The 6,103-nt window shown below is 38.2% G+C and overlaps 1 pseudogene; it reads right to left on the bottom strand.

The window, feature by feature from the left end:
- Window positions 1–446: 446 nt before the first annotated feature.
- On the bottom strand, window positions 447–1,706 carry LOC101415708 (microtubule-associated protein 9 pseudogene; annotated as a pseudogene).
- Between the last annotated feature and the right edge of the window lie 4,397 nt (window positions 1,707–6,103).

The following is a 6,103-nucleotide window of genomic DNA, read 5'->3' as shown; positions in this document are numbered from 1 at the left end:
CCATTCATCTTAAACCTGGATCTAGATGTACAATCATCTACAAGTTCATTTATTTTTATGATTAATGGGCCTAGAGTTTCCTTTTTATTCTTGGGATTAAACATATTTAAAATTCGTGGGATTAAATAGCATACATCACTTAATGAAAGTGACAATGGGTCATAGGCCTACAAGAATTATCAGAACATTATTAAGTGTTATGCATTTTAATAGTAAGCACAATCTGATTATTAGATTTTCATCTGAGGCAGTTTGCTTATCTATAGCTCAAAAAGTGCTTTTACTGATTATGCTCCAAAGTATCTTTTTCATTGTCAGCAGAAGTGTCTGGCATTTAATTAAAATGAATTGTTCTAACTATAAATAATTGAATGAATAGTTTAAAACCCCTGGATAATATTGGCTATTTGATAAATAAGAACTAAATAATATAAGAATTAGAATTATCAAAACACTTTTGAGAACACCGTTCTGCTTGAAGGGTTCCATGGAGGAAGTGGGTCATTTCAAGAAAGGGATGATGTTTCTTTTGTTTTTGTTCTGTTCTTTCCTGCCTTTCTCTTTTCCAGCCATATTTCATATTCATCAAGGGCATTTTTATCTTTATTTTTTTCCGCAGTTCTTTTTAGTTCTTCCTTTCTTTTCTCACTTCTTTTCTCTTTTTCTAACTGCAGTTAGGTTTTCCTTCTTTTTCTTAGCAATAGATTCCTCCTCCTTTTGTTTCTTTGATCTTTCATGTTCTTTGTCCTTATTTTTCCCTTTAAGATATTTCATCTTTTTATTTCCATTTTTTAAAAGCTTGTAGTGCTTCTTCTTTCTTCACAGCATTTTTTACTCCAGTTTTCTTCTTGTGTTTTTCTTCGAGCCACTTTTTGGCAGCCATTTTCTTTCCTTCCTTTTCCTTCCTAGCTTTCCAGGCCTCAAATGATGCCAATGCTTCTTCTTTCTTAGAAGCTCTTTTCTGTTCATTTTGGATCCTTAAATTTTCACTTTCAATCCTTTTAATTCTGTGCATTTCATGTAAATATACATTTTTATTTTCTAACCACTCCTGATATGCAACTGCCCTTATATTATCTGCGCTGTCCAGTTCTGTGCTCTGTTTCTCTTAGGGCTTTTGATCCAAGACTTTCAAAGTCCCTAAATAGTGAGAAGAGGTAGATGTTGAATGAGTTTTTCTTATAGAACTAGATTTCTCTAGGAATTCAGAGGTCATTAATCTGCCAGATTCACTAGATGCTCTATTATTTGTTGATTTTTTATTCTTGATATTTCTGTCTTCAATTGCTTTCTTTGCAGATACAGTTAGTTGCATTGGTAAAGTTATTCTGTGATTTCAATAGCAGTGGATCAGCTGTTAAATCATCATCTATAATCAGTTCAGCCTTCTCCTTTACTTCTTCAAGGTCATCAGTAGTCACTTCACTTTGCATGGGTTTCTCCAGAGCAGTAGTAAACAAGTCTAATAAAAACAAATTCTCTCCATTTTCTTTTGATATCAAAGAATTTTGTTCTTCAGAGAATTCTTCATTCTGCTCTTTTATGGAAGCTTTTTCCCCACATTCTGGTGAAAAGGAATCTCCAAGACATTTTTTAAGTGAGGATGATAGACTTGTTAACCATGGTGGGCCTTGTGTGGTGATCCAAGCAGGGGAGAAGCAGCTGGAGCCCGGGTCCAAGGGCAACCAAGCATGAGAGCTGCTCATTGTTTCTGCTCATCACCTGCTCCTTGTTTTTTCTCATTGTCTGCTTGTGGGTTTTTGCTCATCGTCTGCTTGTTGGTTTTGCTTGTTGTCTGCTCATTGTCTGCTTGTTGTTTGTCTTCTTTAGGAGGCACCAGGAACTGAACCCAGAATTTCCCATGTGGGAAGCTGGTGCTTAACTACTTGAGCCACGTCCACTTCTAGTAATTAATAATTAAATTCAGCAAAGTGGCAGGGTGCAGGATCAACACCCCCAAATCAGTAGTGCTTCTATACCCAAGCAATAAACAATCAGAAGAAGAAATCAAGAAAAAATTCCATTCACAATAGCAACCAAAAGAATCAAATATCTAGGAATAAATCTAACAAGTAAATAAAGGATAAGTACATACAAAACTACAAAACATTGCTAAAATAAATCAAAGAAGGGAAGTGGACTTGGCCCAATGGATAGGGCGTCCATCTACCACATGGGAGGTCCCCAGATCAAACCCCGGGCCTCCTTGACCCGTGTGGAGCTGGCCCACGTGCAGTGCTGATGCACGCAAGGAGTGCCATGCCACGCAGGGGTGTCCCCCGCATAGGGGAGCCCCACGTACAAGGTGTGTGCCCCATAAAGAGAGCCACCCAGCGTGAAAGAAAGTTCAGCCTGCCCATGAATGGTGCTGCACACACGGAGAGCTGACACAGCAAGATGATGCAACAAAAAAGAGACACAGATTCACATGCCACTGACAACAACAGAAGCAGACAAAGAACACACAGCAAAATGGACACAGAGAACAGACAACTGGGGTCGGGGGAAAAGGGGAGAGAAATAAATAAAAAATAAATCTTTTTAAAAAAAGAAAATAAAAAGAAATAAAAGAAGACGAAAATGGAATGGTATCTCATGTTCATGGATTGGAGGAATAAATATTGTTTAGATATCAATTCTACCCAGAGAAATTTATGGATTCAATGGAATCCCAATAAAAGTTCCAATAACTTTTTTGCAGAAATGGAAAGCCAATCATCAAACTTATATAGAAGTGTAAGGGTCCCTGAATAGCAAAAAATGTCTATAAATAGAAGAATGAAGTTGAAGGACTCACACATCCTGATCTTAAAACTTATTACAAAACCACAGTAATGAAAATAGCATGGTACTGGCACAAAGGTGAATGTATAGACCAATGGAATAAAAATTTAGAGCTCAGAAATCAGCCCTCACATTTATGGCCAACTCATTTTTGACAAGGGGCAGAGACCACTCAATTGAGAAAGAATAGTCTCTTCAATAAATAGTTCTGGGAAAACTGGGTCTCCATTAGCAAAAAAAGGAGGACCCCTACCTAAAACTTACACAAAAATCAATTCAACCTGGATAAAACACCTAAACATAAGGCCAGAAATATCAAATTCTGTGAAGAAAACAGAGGGAAGCATCTTCAGGACCTTCATTAGGCAATGGTTTCTTAGACTTTACACCCAAAGCACACTCAACAAAAGAAAAGTGCATAAATGGGACATCATCAAAATTCAGAACATTTGTGTCTCACAGGACTTTATCATTAAAGTAAAATGACAACCTACACAATGGAAGTTGTGTATCCAGTAACAGTTTAATATGCAGAATATATTTTAAAATCCTACAATTTAACAACAAAAATACAAACAACCCAATTTAAAAATGGGCAAAAGACTTAAATAGACATGTCTTCAAAGAAGATTTTAAGTGGCCAGAAAATATGAAATACATGAAAATTTGCTCAACATCATTAGCCATCAGGGAAATGCAAATCAAAATCACAATGAGATATCATTTCACACCCATTAGAATTGATGCTATTAAAAACAGAAAATTACAAGTGTTATGGAGGATGTGAAGATATAGGAACACTCATTCTTTGCTGGTGGCTATGTAAAATGGTCAGCTGCTGAGGACGACAGTTTGGCAGTGCCTCAAAATGATCAGTATAGAGTTACCATATGACCCGGCAAGACTACTCCTAATTATATACCCAAAAGAATAGAAGCAGAGACTCGAACAGACATTAGCATGCATGTGTTCATAGTGGCATTAGTCACAATTGCCAAAAGGTGGAAGCAACCCAAGTGCCAATCAACAGATGAATGGATCAGCAAAACATGGACTATACCTACAATGAAATATTATTCAGCCATAAAAAGAGATGAAGTTCTGATTCTTGTGACAACCTATATGAATCTTGAATACATCCTGTTGAGTGAAATATGCTGGACATAAAAGTACACATATAATCTCACTGATATGAAGTAATTAGAATAAGCAAACTCATTGAGACAGTTTTGAAGCTTTTAGTGGACCCAAAAAAAGATCATCTCCTTTGAGCTAATCCACTTCTGTGCATGCACACCAATTGTAGTTGGGGACTCTTGATTAAATTACTTCTGTTTAGGACCTTTGATTAAATTGCATGACCCGAGGTGGGTCTTAATCCTCTTATTAGAGTCCTTCATAAATGGAGAACTGGAAGCAGCAGACATACAGAAAAAAAAGCAGCCAAGACAGAGAAACCCCAAGAAGTTGAGAGAGAGGTTCCAGAGGCCCAAGGCTGGAATCATAAAGAAGTATGGAAAGAGGCCTTTGAGAAGCTCAAAGAGAGGAGGCCCAGAGGGGATGGGAGAGAGAAGCCATATGCCTGATTGCCCGCAGCTGACCTTGGGGAGAAAGTAAGCCTCAGGGAGAAGGCAGAGACCAGCAGAGCTGCAGTTTTGCCCTGAAACGTGCCTGATCACCCACAGCCGAACTTGGAGAGAAAGGATCTTTAGATGACATCACCATATACCTGATTGCCCACAGCTGCAACTTGGTGAGACAGCATGATGCCTTGATCTGGATACTTCCACAGCCTCAGAACTTGTATTAGTCAGCCAAAAGGGATGCTGATGCAAAGTACCAGAAATCTGTTGGCTTTTATAAAGGGTATTTCTTTGGGGTAGAAGCTTATAGACACAAGGCCCTAAAGAGTCCAACTCAAGTTACCATAAGAGGTACTTTCTTACCCAAAGTCATTTGCTACGTGTTGAAGCAAGATGGTGGGTGATATCTGTGAGGGTTCAGCCTGCCTTCTTCCTCTTAAGGCTCCATGGTCCCAGTTTCTTCCAATCTCAGCTGTAGGCTGGCATAATGCTCATCTCTCGGGTCTTCTCAGCTGTTCTGTTCTCTTCAGCTGCAAACTATCAGGCTCATCTCTCTTCCCAGGGCCTCTGCCATGTCTATGGAGCTGTCTCTCTTCCTCTATGTTCTTCTTCTATATATACTTTTATGTTCTTGACTTAGCATCTGTTTATATAGCCCACCAAGGGGGAGACACTCAATCCTGGACAACTTAATGACATGGTCAAATCAAAGCCCTAATCTTGGCTTAATAAAGTAAAGGTGAAACCTCTGAATTTAATACAATCAAAGGGATATCACACCAAGAAGAACAGACCAGTTTACAAACATAAACCAATCCAAGGTCCACAGGATGGAGGAATAGAGTAAGGGTTAGAGTGGACTTACTAATATTCTATTCATTAACTATTGTGATTAGTAATTGAAAAAAATGTGGCATTGGTGTGGAAAAAGTGGCCATGGTGGCTGCTGGGTGTAGAGAATGGGAGGAAGAGATGAGATGTGGAAGCATTTTCGGGACTTGGAGTTGTCCTGGGTGGTGCTGCAGGGACAATTACCCCTACAATGTGAGGGCATTGTAGATCCTCACATGGCCCACTGGATGGAACGTGGGAGAGTGTGGGCTATGACGTGGACCATTGACCATGAGGTGCAGCGATGCTCAGAGATGTACTCACCAAATGCAATGAATATGTTATGATGATGGAGGACAATGTTGCTATGGGGGTAGTAGTGGGGTGAAGGGGGTGGGGGGTACATGGGGACCTCATATTTTTTGAATGTAATATTTTTTAAAAATGAATTAACAAATAAATTAATTTTAAAAAGGACAACAAAGGAATTTGGGGGACTGATGGAAATGTTACATTATGATTGTGGTTGTTGAATTATACACTTAAAATTGGCTAATGTTATTATATTCAAATTACGTATCAATAAAAGCTAACAAAAGGTCAAACAAAATAAAATTTACAAGATTTATGACTAAAACAAAATATCTCTTTTTGAAATTCATATAAGTATCAAAATGCCACAGAACTCTAAACTTTTTTTTTTTTTTTTTAGGATTTCTTGCCCTTTTTTTTATTTTTTATTTTTTTATTTTTTATTTTTATTGACTTTGTAATAATATTACATTAAAAATATATATGTGAGGTCCCATTCAACCCCACCCCCCCCACCCCCCCTCCACCCCCCCCCCCCCAACAACACTCGTTCCCATCATCATGACACATCCATTGGATTTGGTAAGTATATC

Source organism: Dasypus novemcinctus, chromosome X (assembly GCF_030445035.2).
Source record: "Dasypus novemcinctus isolate mDasNov1 chromosome X, mDasNov1.1.hap2, whole genome shotgun sequence".
NCBI classification, from domain to species: Eukaryota; Metazoa; Chordata; class Mammalia; order Cingulata; family Dasypodidae; genus Dasypus; species Dasypus novemcinctus.
This window is presented reverse-complemented; position numbering and strand designations above follow the sequence as displayed.